Source organism: Cryptotermes secundus, unplaced genomic scaffold, assembly GCF_002891405.2.
Source record: "Cryptotermes secundus unplaced genomic scaffold, Csec_1.0 scaffold537, whole genome shotgun sequence".
In the NCBI taxonomy this organism is placed as follows: domain Eukaryota; kingdom Metazoa; phylum Arthropoda; class Insecta; order Blattodea; family Kalotermitidae; genus Cryptotermes; species Cryptotermes secundus.
Window position 1 is genome coordinate 886577 of NW_019740661.1, and position 15997 is coordinate 902573.

Consider the following 15997-nt stretch of genomic DNA (forward strand, 5'->3'; position numbering starts at 1 on the left):
CCATATCAGAGAAATTCAGGAATGAAAATGACGTTACATACGAGGTTGATGCATTTGTGCATGTCGTACTAAGCAAGGTATAAAAACAGTTGCTTTATGAGGAATTAGTTCGTACCATTGAATATTTGACGCAATAGACAAGTTGTCGCAGAAACCGATGTTGCTATAACCAAGTTTTACTGTATATATATATGTATATTGTTTCCCCAAGTTTCCTGCAGTTTCTGCTTCGCCAGTCTATACCTTGTCTTAATTTTATATTAGCAAGTGTTGAGTGAAGAGAAAAATTGTCGTAACTTTCGCCATTTCTTGTCCACTTTCTATTAAGCCAGACACAGTCTTGAGGGCAATGACAGCTGCTGTGCAGAAATGACGGATGATTTAACCAGTTATTATCAGAAAATGTAAAATCTAGGCCTTCTTCAAATTCGACACAAATTTGCCATTGCTTTGCTATTTCACGTGCTTCATTTCGACTTCCAGTTTGGTGTTTATTTACTTGTGGAGAGCATCTTTCGGCGCGCCGGTTACATGGCGTATAGTCTCAATGCTTTGCGTCTTCTACAGGGTGTCTCTCTAACTTAATCTGAACTCTTTCTTAGCACAGAACTTCTTTATTTACAATTCTAGTTGCGCTGTTATACGGACATTCCTATAATATAGGCCTAATTATTTGCATATAATATTTGTTGGTTATATGAAGTCACTGTCTGTATCGAGACAATAGCGAGGTTAATTAATGAATGTGGAGCAGCTGCTGGACTGAAAAATCGATTTTATGTCATGCTGTGTAGCCCGTTGAAAATCGACCGACGTTTCGGATGAACGTATTGCTACCATCTTAAAGCAGATCTCTGCTTGCAACCTGCTTTCGCACTGGTTTCTTGCTCGGCTCATTCTTCGACCCTGAAGATGAAGGCGACATGTTCCTTCGAAACGTCGGCTGAATTTCAACGGATTACACGACATTGTATCTCAGATGATAATCACCGCTGTGGGAATCTTAAATCCTACGAAAATAACGAAATCTGATATAATCATGAAGGACAAGATACAGCATATAGGGCACTGAAAATGCGAACTTTTGGACCCCGAATGGGCCAAGAATTCACCTTACGAACCCCAAGAGTATGCAATTGTAACTTCCCGCAAACAGAGTTTAAATCTGATTACCTTCAATTTCTCAGTGCAGTGCAGTACGTACACGACTTCGCCAGAGACATGCAATGATAAAGGTAAGGTAAAGCTATTCCTGTAACAGGCCGTGGAGGCCGTCGAGGCCCATAGGGTTATGAGACTCTAGGCCGCCACATTTTCTAGACAAGCGGCTCACACATGGCGATGAAGTTGTCAGCCTTACGCGCCAGCAGCCATTCACCCCCAGGAATATTCCTGGTACTCATTTCTGTTAGAGGCTGAGACGAACCCAGGGTCATAGCTCGGGAAGCAGGATTAGGTCAACTGAAAAATCCAATGAATGACATCGAATCGAACCCTCGAACTTCCGGCTTGTCGCATAGTGCCTCAACCAACTACGTTACCTCGTGCCTCAGAGTCATACAATGGAAACAGTGATACGAGTGATAATCTAGATTTTAAGTAATTTCAGTTTTACACAATGTAATTTTTTTTTTTTATAATGTTGGCCCAGCCAGTTTTCGAAGAGTTCGCTCCTAATGAATTCCGAGTAAAACGAAACACCGTGCCTCAGGGAACTCATTCGGTAAGTTGTATTTTACGCCCGTTTTCTTGGGGATAATCGAAGTATCTTGTTTACCTCAGTCACTCATGCTGCAAACAATCGTTATTAACTGACCTCTTTGTCCCGAAACAGTTTTCCCAACTGATATCCAATCCTTCTCTGGCAGAATCTTTGGCAATTTGGTTTGCACAGTCATAATGTAATCTTAACCTCGCTGCAAATTTGATTAAGAACATCCTTTCCTCCAGAAAATGTTGTCCAAATTGTACAAGACGTATCCGTCTAAACCCTTTTACGTTCTAAACTCTTGAAAACTCTGTTCCTTTCTGATTGACGTGATGACAGTTTTTAGTTTCTTGGGGTGCGGTGAGACTGAGCCTACTTAGTAAGTCGGCCACTTATTTGGTCTATTGTACCGGCCCCGGATGATAGATAATGAATGTGTAGCAGTCGATGGAATGATAATTGAGAGGGGAAACCGAAATATTCGGAGAAAACCTGCCTCAGTGTCACTTAGTCCACCACAAATCCCACATGACCTGACAGGGGCTCGAATTCGGGCCGCCGCCGTGGGAAGTCCGCGGCTAACCGCCTGAGATATGGAACGGCCAACTTAATGATAAATTTCTGCATTTGTAAAAGGACATCAGCCGACTTTTCCCCGATGCTTTCGACTGTTTGTCCAACATCTTTTCCACGCAGTTTCGTACTATGTAGATATTCATACGCAAGAGCCAACAAGAGTGGAATAGCATTTAAAGTTCCAAACAGTAATTACGAAGAGTGCTATCTTTTGGGATATAACGCCGTGTAGTCCGTCGAAAGTCGATCGACGTTTCGGAGGAACATCGCATCCATCTTCAGGGTTGAAAAGTAGGCCAAGCAAGATAATTGTGCAAGCATGTGGCAAGCAGAGCTTCAAATCGTACACAGTAATTACTCATCTCTTCTTTCGTTTTCCGACGAGTACCAGCTTGACCTGTGGAGGTATCTGTTTTCAGATTATTCTCAAACGTGGCTTCATTTATACCAAAAGCCTGGAAAATATATTCTATTTTGTTTGGACACTAACTTTGTATGAGATTTTCTTTATATTCTCCGCTATTTTCTTACTAATTAAGAATTGGAATATCACTGAACAAAGCAAAATATTGTGAATGTAGATCCATTGTTAAGTAATGTGCCAATAAATACGCATTCTTGACTACAGAAGAGGTGTTTTCTATGTGGTCCGCATATATTCATTGCTGGGCAACGGATGCATTTTCTACGGATCCGCCTCGAGAATATATAAGTAGTATAGAACAGAGTGAAGATTGATTGTGATTATGAGTGATTGCAAAAATGCGTTCATAAATAAAATTATCCAATCCAAACCCCGTTACTAGTAGTCACGGAGCCATAAGCTCGTGACGATATTTAAGATGTTATGGATGGTGAGTTCCATAAGATTCAGGAATTCGCCGTTTAAAGCACGTAGGCAAAAGCATATGAGAGCAGAATACCTATTCTTGGCCATGAGCAGGACTCCGTTATGATGTGCAACACTGACTCCTCTGTTCAAGCCATGTGCGGCTGTAACGTGGAAGCGCGTGGCAGGCCTCACGGTTCCTACAGTAAACAACGGAGATAAAACTGGCCAGTTTTCACACTTTTAAGAAGTTCAAATAAAACATCAGGCAGTGTGAAAATATGCTCTTTACCATAGCAACAGAATCCAGAAACCCTCTTTTCTGTTGCAGGCTCCTCGTTCTGCGGTTGTTATATTGTTAATATCTTAATTTAGACTAAGCAAGTTATAGTCCAACAATAAAGTGCAATTCATCTCACGGGCTAGCGTCTTAGTCTCATTCGCAGATAGTCATACGATAGAGCCGAGTTTTTATTGTTTGAAATGTATTATATATGATTGAAAATTTCCTGTGCTTAATTAAGTGAGAGGAAATGAAGATATATCGATGAGTGGAGGTACAACTCCAGGCATTCTTAACCTTGACACTAGATTGACGTGAATAGTGAGCTTGAAACCCCGGCCACTCTGCCTCCCCGAAAGTAGCCTCGGTGAAAAGGTAAAGGCGTGATTAATTAAACAACACTTCATGAAGACGTGTTGCGAAGTGGGGGTATAGCTCCATTGTTCTTAACTTCGGCACTAAATGGAAGTAAGTGGTCGGCTTCACGACCCGTTCACTTTAGGGTTAGGGGAAAAGCCCCCGGTACATTTTGAATAAAGGGCTGGATGAGCTCCGAAGCCGGTCTGGACGCTGTGGAAATGAGAAAAATCTCACAACTCATTCTATTCTTCCATTTCAGGAAACTCTCCGATGGCTTAGGAATAAAATGTTATTGCGTCAACAAAATTTCTACGGAGACGTTTGTTTCGTGAGTTTGGAATTGAAAAAGACTTCTGTTCTCTTGTATACAGAATAATTTAAATTGAATACATCCAGTTTTACTTAGCGATGGTCATCTGATTTGGATGTGTTATCGGTAGACACCAAATTCACAATTTTTTTGGGTGGGGGGCACCGGATGCCCTGCTAGAGGCGTTTCCTTGTGTTCCGTTAATCGCTCAAGGACCGAATCTTTAATGCTCCATAAATTCCGTACGACTGTTCATAAAATCCTCACAAGTCATGACAATTACTATACTGTAATGGTGCTAATTGCCGGTCACGGTAGCCGAGCGGCCTAAGGCATGTACTGTCTTCGTTCGCTTGGAAACTGGGATCGTGGGTTGGAATCCCACTCAGGGCATGGATGTTTAGTTTGTGTGTGTGCGTTTTTCTGTGTTTGTGTACAGATAGAGGCCTTGCGACGAGCTGAGCACCCTCCCAAGGAGTCCTACCGAATGTGTAAGATCTAGAAAAACCGAAGAGAACGGAGAAGTTCATGGAGGTAGGCCTAGGCTCACTTGGGCTGTAGTGCCAAGGGGAAAAAAAATGGTGCTGATCACTATCTCGAAACCTCCTATAATCTTAGGCGGATATAAATAATTTCTTCGCTATTCGATTTTCTTCCTTTTTCAACATCTCTGGTCTCCGATAAAGACAATGTTAAAAAAACCCTTAGATTGTAAATTTAAAACATAATGCATTGTTACCTTCACTTGATTAACCTGTTGTCGTAAAGCTTCTGATAGTTGAGAAACTCACGTAACACTATTTTTATCAAGCCTAGTGGTAGGCCGCGCCATAGCTCAAGCGGTTAGTCGCTGACTTCCCACCGCGGCGACCCCGGTTCAATCCCGGGTCTTGTCAAGTGGGATTTGTGGTGAACAAAGTGGCGCTGGGGCAGGTTTTCTCCGAGTACTTCGGTTTGCCTTGTCAATCTTCATTCCATAAATTGCTCCTCAAACACCCTCACCTATCATCTGGGGCTGGTAAAATAGGCCAGAAGTGGCCGCAGTACAAGGGACTTAGTTCCACCCCACTAGCAAAAAAAAAAAAGCCCAGTGGTAAGAATATTTTGCAGCGGATTTGAATTGTTATTCTTGCCATCTGTACCTTGGAATCATTTTCCAACTGTCTAATCTCATGTCGAGTACACTCACTTCCTCTTCCCTGATACTTCACGTGTTATCTCATGACCCCCTTCCACTTACTTCCATGGCATTCAATTGTTTTAAACATGCCTTGATCTGCTGAAACATCGGGTGTATCCTCACACAAAATTACACTTCTCGACAGAGAGAAAATCGATATGAACTCGCTCCTTCTCTCTCTTGTCCAGTACACCTGCACTAAACTTGCACTCGACAGAATAGCTTTACGGTCGAGTGTGTTGTATTTCTCAGTAGGAAAGCAGGCTTTACTGGAGTCTGAGGCTTTATATTCAGTGTGGAATGGCAGTAGAAGGAGTGCACAGCTTGGATTCCGTACGTGGCTAGGGCATGCAGAATCATCGTAGTCGACCATTGGTTTAGATCTCGTGTGGAGCAGAGCACTGTGCTGTGGCCGTTGTGTTCGGTGTGACATCTGACTGCATGTGCTGGGTGAGTTGATGTTCCTGCCGATCACATGTTTTGTTCTTCAGTCTTGCATCGCGTTAGTTCCGCAGTAGGAAACAAAGAGCGAAACTGGTTTTACAGGATTGTTAATACAGCTGACAGAGCTTCGTGTGTGGACTGCTCCATAATGTGTGTCACACAATGGACTCGGTCCGTGAGAAGACGGATTTCGGTTCTTTGTAAAGGAAAAATATAACTGATTTGCCAAAAGAAAAATAAGCACAAGGAAACAGGAAGACAACTTTAACTTCTGAATTTAGTGACAAGCTTCAAAACACCGATCTCTCGTGGGAGAAGTTTCTAGACTGATAGCTCGTAATTATTCACCGGAATTTATCTGTTGTCAATGTAGAGAATAGTTCTCCCTCCTCAAGACGGATAGACTGAATGTCTGTCACCAAATGACTTGTACTTGGAGCATGTTTCCCATTGTAGTGTGAAAAGTAAATATATTCCTGTGCGTAATTGATAAAGTTCCACCCCATGAAGACGTATGGGGGATGAAAGTATAGCTTACGTACTCCTGACTTCGGCCCTAGCTGTGGATAGTGGCAAGATTCACACCTAGGCCACTTTACTCGCGGAGAAAGAATCCCCGGTAAACAGAACTGGTTGGGTAGGCTCTATAAACGGTTTCGATGATATGGAGAAGAGGAAAATCGCTTTCCCCTGAAGAAAATCGAAACATTTGTAGTGTATATCTATAAATTAGACTTCTGTTGGCATTCAGTTTCTTTGGCTTATTTTTTTATTATTATGCTTCTTTACAATCCACATCATTACAGATTATTAAGTAAATGTATTGTAGGTAGTTAGCTTTCAAGGGAAATATCCAGTGATGTTTCTCCTACATGTAGTCTATTTCATTGATTGATGTCTTGGGGCCATGTTCTGTTCAGTCTTCTTGTAACTGGACCGTTGGTGTATAACTCTTCCGTTGTCATGGTTTACTGTTTGGTTTTTGTACCTTTCAGCCATTCTTAGTATTTCATCTTTCACGAAGTTTATCTTTAGGTCGTTATGGAGTGTAAGGTTGCTCACATACCGTGGTGCGTCTGCAATTGCCCTTAGTGTTTTTGGTTGGAATCTCTGGATGAGATTGCTTGTCGACGGCTCTGCACATCCCTAGAGTTGAAGACCAGAGGACTAAATAGGTTTCAATACAGCTTTGTATAGTAGTATTTTGTTAGTCATAGAGAGCTTTGATTTTCAATTGAGAAGCCAATACATTTGACGATATTTCATGTCAAGTTGTTTTCTTTTAGTTTGGGTGTGTTTTCTCCATGTAAGCCTTTGATCGAGGTGGAGGCCGAGATACTGCGTTTCTGTGTCTGTAGGTATTTGCACGCTGTTCATTGTTACTTGTGGGCACATTTCGTTTCTCGCGGTGAATGTATCTTTGGCTTATAGGCAGAATTTTATGAAGTGATTTTATTGCTTTCTGATCATCCGAAGTCGGCATTTGTGATATAAATATCTTTATTTAATTTTGGGATTTAATAATAATTTAACGTCGATTATCTTCTGTACACACCTTACCGTATAGTTATAGGGAGTTCTACGCTGCTTCATCACAAGTTCAGAATAAAACCAGTAAAATTCTGTGTAAAGTTAGCCCCATATGAAGTTTAGACATTCAGTGCTGATTAAATTGTTTCGATCGTGTTAGTTTAGTGCTGTGGAGGGAAAACGATTTTATTTCCACTGTCAGGGGTTAACGTTTCTTGTAGCAGTGACCAATTGTCAGTTTAGAAAGTTCACGTGAGTATGTGAAGCTCGTTAGGAAACTCGAAAGTTCAAACGATCTTTCCACTTATTTCCGAGTTTTCCTTTCACGTCATTATTATTTTATGTGTTTTGTTGTTTAAAAACAACGAACAGGAGCGGGTCATTTCAGTGCATTCTGACGGACTGAGTTCCAAGTATTTCATCAGTTCGTCCTTGGGGCCTTTGCTTCTTTCTGTGTTATCTATTTCGTGTTCAACATTAACTCCTGCCTATTACTGATCAGCCCGTCCCCAACAATGCGTGTTTGTAACCTCCCCGAAGGTTCGGCGAAGCTGAAACTAAAGATAGTAATGGATCCTACCCAAAACCTATAAAGCCGGGATAGCGCAGTCGGTATAGCGACTGGCTACGGGCTGGACGACCGAAGGGTCGGAGTTCGAGTCCCGTTAGGATAAAAAACTTTCTCTTCTCCACGTCGTCCAGACCGGCTCTGAGGTCCACCCAACCCCTATCCAATGGGTACCCGGGGGGTAAAGCGGCCGGGACGTGAAGCTGACCACTCACCTCTAGCCAGTACCGAGGTCAACAAAATGTGGATCTGTAGATCCACTCCCCCGTACGCCTTCATGGCCTAGTGCTTAATTAGTTAAGCATAGGGACAACTGTACCCAGAACCCATTCAAACCGGGTCACAGTCTCAACACATTTCTCCACAAATCTGTTTATGTGCTACTCTGTTGTGTCATGAGCTTTCAGACTTAACGAATATCCAAGAAGTTCCCCTATCGTCTGTACAGTTACACGGTTACTGCTAACAAACTTACACGTTCCTTTGTTTTAACCTTATGGATATACCAGTTAGTGTACTAAGCGTCCGCTGTCGAGGATCCAGCAAATTGTTCTGTGAATTTAACTTGTGTCCATGTTACTGCTTAATGCAGGGGCCACGCGGTAGCACATTTGGTTGAGGCACTATGCTACAATCCGGAAGGTCGCTGGTTCAAGTCCCGATGAGGTCATTGGAATGTCTTCAGTTGACCTAATCCTTCCGGCCGCACTATCGCCCTGCGGTCGACTCAACCTCTAACAGAAATGAGTACCAGGAATTATAATTAAATAATTTTCCTGGGGAGTAAAGCGCGGTCGGCGCGTAAGGCTGACAACCTTACCGCCATCTTTGAGCCGATTGTCAAGAGATAATGTGGGAGCCTCAACGTCTCACAACCCTATGGGCCTTCAAGGCCTGTTACAGGGATAGCTTTACTTTTACTTTTTACTGCTTAATGCAGCGGTTCCCAAACTACGTGGCAGTCACCGAAGTGGTGCGCGTACAAATTATGGGAATGCTGCAGAACTGAACTACCAACTGATGAAATTCTGTATATAAGCAGTTCAGTTAGTAGTAATTACACAATCCAGATGTCTTCCATGGTAGATACGGGGATACGGATGTGCCCGTCATATGTGCTGCTGTAAGGTGAAGTTGTCCCTGTGCTTAACTAATTAAGCACTACGCCATGAAGGCATATGGTGGAGTGGTTATATAGACCAACGTTTTCTTGACCTCAGCGTTAGCTGGAGGTAAGTGGTGAGCTTGACGCCCCGGCCGCTGAACCCCAGGGGAAAGAGCCGCCGGTACCCATTGGATAGGAGTTTGGGTGGACCCCAGAGCCGCTCTGGAAGACATGGAGAAGTGAAAATTTTCGAACTCCGACCCCTTGGTCGTCCAGCCCACAGCCAGTCGCTATACCGACTGCGCTATCCCGGATCGTCATATGTGCTGTATCCCAAGACACTGAGGGGAAGATGTTCTCCAGCTTACACTGCAGTCGGCATTGAGGAATACAAGAAAGTTCTAAGCAGCGCACTTCTCTAGTTTATAATTATTTTAACTGATACTGTATATTATTGCTTTGTGTCTACAAAGCCTGGAACAGGTACAGATCGATGTTATATGGCTACTGTTATTTGTGTTATACAGGTTTTTAAACTCTGAATTAAGGCCCACACACACTAGAGCAGCCATGTAAAACATGCGGCCCCCATAGCCACAAGGTGCGGCCCCTCAACTTTTAGAGCTAATTGATATTAAAATCAATATTAAAATTTTAGTAGAAATATTTCTTGTAAAGACAATTTTCCAACAGACCAGAAGACAAGAAGTCTCAAGCGGACATAAATTAGTAGGCTGCAGGAAAATTGATTCTGAGAATTGCAAAAGGGTTTGTCCAACTAACGGTTTATAAAGTTCGTGAAGGACAAACTATTGTATTTCAGAAGGTTAATGCACTAAAATCCGCACAGCCTCACAACCCCAAGTATTTCCAAGAATCACTTTTGGAGGTGTAGTAAGAATGCAAGGAGGGTGGCAACTGACAGACAAGTGCAAGTAGCAAAAAAAGAACTATTGAAAGTGAGGGCAGTGTTTTTCAAGGAAAATGGGAAATCGCTTATTTCTGTTGTGAAATAGAAGGTAAAATTACATGTCTGATTTGTGGGCAAAATATAAGTGTTCCACTTTAGGTAATTATATTGAAATTATTCCTAAATAATAAATATAATTAAATTTCCTTCTATCAAAATCTAATGCATATTTCTATTTTGAAGTGCGGCCCTCGACTATTTATTTATAGGGCTGAGGTGGCCCTCTGTACAAGTTGAGTTTGACATGCCTGCACTAGAGCGATCGCGGTGGTGGTCATATATTTCCTGCTGAACATATAGACGCTTTCAGACCGGTAGCGATCTTGCGGGCAGCGTTCTACTCCGCGGTGGCGATCAGATGCAGCTTGTCAAGTTTGACCGCTGCCCGCGTCGCCGTGTGTTAGCATGAACAATGAGTACAACAACAGAGCAACTTATTGAAGAAGTAAAATTTCATAATATCTCCCTTAATTAGGTCCAGCAGATCATCAAAGCATTCAATTGGCATCCGAAAGTAAATATAGAATCGTTCTTCGTGTTGCCGCAGTTGCCGATATAAATTATGAAATTCTCTTTCATGTTCACGAAGCAGATTAAGGTCGTGAATCCACGTTTTCTTACGCTTCTTTCTGAAAAATATATTAATTGTGATGTTAATATTTGTAATAACTTCTCAAATTTCTCCAATTATACACAGTAAAAGGAATAATTACCTTGCTTGCTGCTGCTGCTGCTGCTCATCAACTACCACTGCCAAAAGTACTTCTTCCAGACAAGATAGTCGATGCAGCGTTTACGATGTTGTGCTTACGCTATTTTTCAAAGTGATCGCTACCACCGCGTTGTTGGTGTGAGAAGACTTTATCGCCACCGCCACCCCGATCGCTCTGGTGTGTGGGAGCCTTAATGGGCGTGTAAACATAGCTTGTGTGGAAAGCAGTGTAGAATTGAATCAAAGAAATGCTAAAATTTCCTGTTCCAATTTCGATGTTCAGTGTAATTTGAGTTCAGATACTGGGATGAAATTATAACTGAATCAGTAATTATCACTCAAGGCAACACTTCCTGTTTATTAATGTATGTTCCGGCACTATATGCCTTTTGAGAGCAATTATTTTATTTTTCGCATTTTCCTGTAAACGAACTGTTATTTAGAGTAATGGTTTGAAAATATGGTTTCACGTCTGTAGAACTTATTTCAATTAAACCATATGAAAGCCGGTCACAGTAGCCAAGCGGTCTAAGGCGTGCACTGTCTTCGCTTGCTTGGAAACCGGGATTGTGGGTTCGAATCCCACTCAGGGCATGGATGTTTGTGTGCGTTTTTCTGTGTTTGTCTACGGGTAGAGGCCTTGCGACTAGCTGATCACTCGCCCAAGGAGTCCTACCGAATGTGTAAGATCTAGTAAACCGAAGTGAAACGGAGAGTTTCATGGAGGTAGGCCTAGGCCCAAATTGGGGCTGTAGCGCCACAGGATAAAAAACCATATGAAAGATAAAGTTGCCCCTGAGCTTGACTAATTAAGCACTACGCCATGAAGACGTATGAGGGAGTGGATGTATAGAGCCACGTTTTGACCTCGGTACTAGCTAGAGGTGAGTAGTGAACTTGACGCCCCGGCCGCCTTACCCAAGGGGAAAGAACCCACGGCAACCATTGGATAGGGGGCTCGGCGGGCCTCAGACCAGGTCTGGACGATATTGGGAAGTGAAAATTCTTGCCACCACCGGTACTCGAACTCCGACCCCTTGGCCATCCAGCTCGTAGTCAGTCCTTATACCGACTGTGCTATCCCGACTCTCCAACTAAATCATATAGGCCCCCAAAACGTCTTTCTGTGTAGGACCCCCTGAATTTTAAATCCCCCACTATTTTAACACTTTTTCCTATTCACGCTGTGGTCTCTAATGTCCTATTAATACGAATACTAGAAGCAGTGTAGGAATTGTGAGTTCCCTAAAGCCCACAGTTTGGTTATAATAAGGTGTCATGTTTTACAACGAAGCAGAATAACTGCTGAAATTGTCAGTTTTTGTCTTCTGCGTTTTGGAAAGTAGACGAGACAGTTTCGCGCATTTCCTGGTTTTATTCTTCTTCTTTCTCTTATACCTCATTTGCACTTGTCGCTGCTGTTTTGAGGCATCTATTTTTAAATGTAACTAGCACGATGCCCTTTTCATATTGAACTGGAAATGGTTGTACGTGTAGTTGTCAACATTGTACGTGGTATGATTCTACTTAGTTTACTATGATCCACTCCTGCGTATTGTGACATTATAACTGAAGAGGGAGCCGCTACTAGGTTACAGCACAAGAAAACAACTCATCAGCGTAACAAAGATTTCACACGCAACAGAGGAAGGCGTTTTCTATGCGGTCCGCGCAGATAGCAACTTCAACCAATAATAGAATTGTTGGAAGCCGTGTGCATTATGATAAATGACTTACTACTACAGACAGTGACTCTGACAAAAGACAGACCCTTCCTCTCGTCAGAGAGGGCCCCCCACAATAACAAGACCTAAACTGTCAAACAGCAATAAATATCTGGTCATGAGCCCCAGATTGGGCTCGACATCAAGACTGACTCACTGACCGACTGACCGTCAGTCGGAATGTGACTTTGACTTGCCAGTTAGGATACCCTTGTGGAGGCGGGGTCGAATATCCCCACCGTGACTCTTAGGAGGAGACGAAAAGAGAAGTCTCAAATCTGAGACAGTAAAATATGGTCGCCAGTCCCAAGGGACTGGTACCAGAGAAAGACTGCGCTGGCAAGGACCAGCATCATGTACAAATGACAGACCCGTCCTCTCGTCAGAGAAGGCGCCCCACAGAGAACAAGACCGTAACTGTCAAACAGTAATAAATATCTGGCCATGATCCCCAGATGAGGCTCGACACCAAGACTTACTGACTGATCATCATTCTCAATGTGACTTTGACTTTGACTCTGACAGTGAGTTTAAAAAAATAACCCATGTCTAGGCGGGGTCGAATACCTCCACCGTGACCCTGCTAGTAGTAGGAGGCAACGAAAAGAGAAGTCTCAAATCTGAGACAGTAAATTGCAGTCGCAAGTCCCAAGGAACTCAGACCCGAGAAAGACTGCGCTGGCAATGACCAGCAGCATGTACAAACGTCAGACCCGTCCTCTCGTCAGAGAGACCACCACATAAAAACAAGACCGTAACTGTCAAACAGTAATAGGAGTTCGACACCAAGATTTACTGACTGACTGACTGACCGACCGACCGTCAGATTCAATGTGACTGACTTTGACTGGCAGTTAGGAACCCCGAGTGGAGGCGGGTTCGAATAACTCCACCGTAGTCCTGCAAATCGTAGGAGGCGACGAAAAAGGAACCTGGTGCCTTGGGGTGAAACTGGACCACCCTGTTTATGGGGGATATAAATACGGGGACCAGGCCCCCCAGTTTGGGGGAGTCTCGAGTCGACTAAGTAGAGAGGACTCGACAAATCAAGAGTCTGTACACATTACTATTTCTCTTCACTGTTACCACAGCAAGTTGTTGAACAGTTACTGTGAAACTGGCTTCTAGGTTAGAGCGTCGTCTGACTGTTATTGTCTTATACATATGTTTTTAATTGATGGAGTTATGTGGCAGTGTAGCTCAAGTGGTTAGTCGCTGGCTTCCCACAGCGGAGGCCCGAGTTCAATCCCAGGTCTGGTCAGGTGGGATTTGTGATAGACAAAGTGGCGCTGGAGCAGGTTTTCTCCGAGTACTTCGGTTTCCCCTGCCAATCTTCATTCCACCAACTGCTTCACAATCACCCTCACCTATCATATGGGGCTGGTACAATAGGCCACAAATGGCCGCAGTACAAGGGACTTAGTCCAACCCCACTAGCAATAACAGAAAATATGTGGCAGTGTGTTATGAAGTTGTTGAGAGATTTCCTGTGCGAGGCGTCTGAAGAATGTTGAAACCTGGCACCGATTTCGTCCAGTTTCTCTTCAATGAGCAGGACATTTCGATTCGGTTTCTTTCATGTATAAAACGACCTTGTATGTCCCTATTTTTCTTTTTTTCTTTTTGGATTTGTAACATCCTAAAAATTACGTCAGAATTTTTTATTAGTTTATTACTTAGTCATTCTTACATGGACACTCCTTTCAAAGCGTAATTCTGACGTGCCCTTTCGACGTAAGCAGAAAAGCGACTGAATATTTATACAGTACAGAAGTCACGGGGGCTACGCGGTAGCGTAGTGGTTAAGGTATTATGCTACAAGCCGGAAGGTCGCGGGTTCAAGTCCCGATAATGTCATTGGATTTTATTCAATTGACCTAATCCTTCCGGCCGCACTACGCCCTGGGGTTTACTCAGCCTCTAACAGAAATGAGTACCAGGAATATTCCTGGGGAGTAAAGCGCGGCCGGCATGTAAGGCTGACAACCTTACCGCCATCTCTGAGCCGATTGTATAGATAATGTGGGACCCCTAACGTCTCACAGCCCTATGGGCCCTCACAGACTGTTACAGGGATAGCTTTACTTTTTACTTTTTTACTTTTTACAAGAGGTATGGGGATTATGGTCGACAGGCACATACGCTCGCTTCACGGTAGTTTATTAGTGTGCTTTTTTTCCTACAGCCCCAATTTTGGCCTTGGCCTGCCTCCATTAAACTCTCTTTTTCACTTCGGTTCACTAGATCTTAGACTCCTTGGGCCGGTGATCAGCTCGTCACAAGGCCTCCACCTGTACAGAAACACAGAAAACCGCACACACACACACACACACACACACACACTAAACATCCATGCCCTCAAAGAGATTCGAGCCCACGATCCCGGCTTCCCAGCGAGCGAAGACAGTGCACGCCTTAGACCGCTCGGCTACCGTGACCGGCTTATTAGAGTGATAACTGAAGAAAAATTGTAATGTGTATAGCGCGTTTGTCGATTCCACTACTACTAGCCCGAGATACTCCGAGAAACACCTGTCTCTCCTGCCTGAGAGGCAGAACAATTTTGAAGTAGCTCTCAAAATACCTCGCTGTCTTGTCCGTCCAATTTTATTCTACTCCACATTTACGTTCTGTCGGATGTCTCACAAGACCGGTACCAAAGGCAATATGTTCAGTATGTCCACCGTTCACGCAGACACAAAAGCGCAACCTTTTTTCTTTTTACCAGTCCAAGAGAAGGGCGTGTATTGTCTCTGCCTTATAATGACAGCTCCTTCTTGAAGATGCTGTTATTTTTGGTTCCAGACACTCAGTAAAGAAGAACTAAACGGAAATGGACATTAATTGTAGTTTTAATTTTAGCGAATTTAAATAGTGTCTTACAAATACCGTTCAGATTGTTATGGCTGTGGTATATATCATTGCAATGGCATTTTATTTGTACTGTATCTGTTATCAGGGATTTCCTTCTCCTTCGTCTTCCACGCTTAACGCCCTCTGGTCTGTTCAGAATTGAATTCAATTATGAAACTATTCAGATTATATTTCCTGGAGGACACCTGGGATGGGGGATCAGCCCAGGCCTCTGTTTGCACACGAAAATAAAGGCACAGGAAACGGAAGTGATATACTCATGTCCCGAGTGGGATTCCAACCCAAGATTACGTTGTTCAGGCAGTTAGATGGTACACGCCTTAGGACACGCAATTCGAGTGATCTGCTCACTGTTCGTTTTCAAAAATGAGATTATAAAATTGTTACTTACCCGTGTGGAGGCAGGATCGGGGTTAGTGTAGTCGGTATAGCAACTGGCTACGGGCTGGATGACCGAGGGGTCAGAGTTTGAGTCTCGGTAGTGTCAAGAATTTCCTCTTCTCCACGTCGTCAAAACAGGTTCTGGGGTCCACTCAACCTCCTATCCAATGGGTACCTTGGGTAAAGCGGACAGGGTGTGAAGCTGACCACTAACTGCTAGCTAGTGCCGAGGTTAAGAAAGTGTGGATCTATACATCCAGTGCCCCATACACCTTAATGGCGTTGCGCTTAATTAATTAAGCAAAGGGACAACTTTATTTGTTTACCCGTGTGGAGGCGGGTTAGAACACCTCCAATTTAGTTCTGCGAGTCGTAGAAGGCGACGAACCAGGAACTTGGGCCTGGGGGGTATAGCCGAGCCACCCTGTTGCCGGGGGGGGGGG

At 43.5% G+C, this 15997-nt stretch overlaps 1 protein-coding gene across 1 annotated transcript in view; it reads left to right on the forward strand.

Moving 5' to 3' along the window:
* Positions 1-5491: 5491 nt before the first annotated feature.
* The window catches only part of LOC111872502 (ATP-binding cassette sub-family G member 4), a 37511-nt gene continuing 27005 nt past the window's right edge, over positions 5492-15997 (forward strand). The window contains exon 1 of the mRNA XM_023866483.2: positions 5492-5696. The gene's annotated coding sequence lies outside the window, so the exon portion shown is untranslated. The remainder of the gene's footprint in view (positions 5697-15997) is intronic.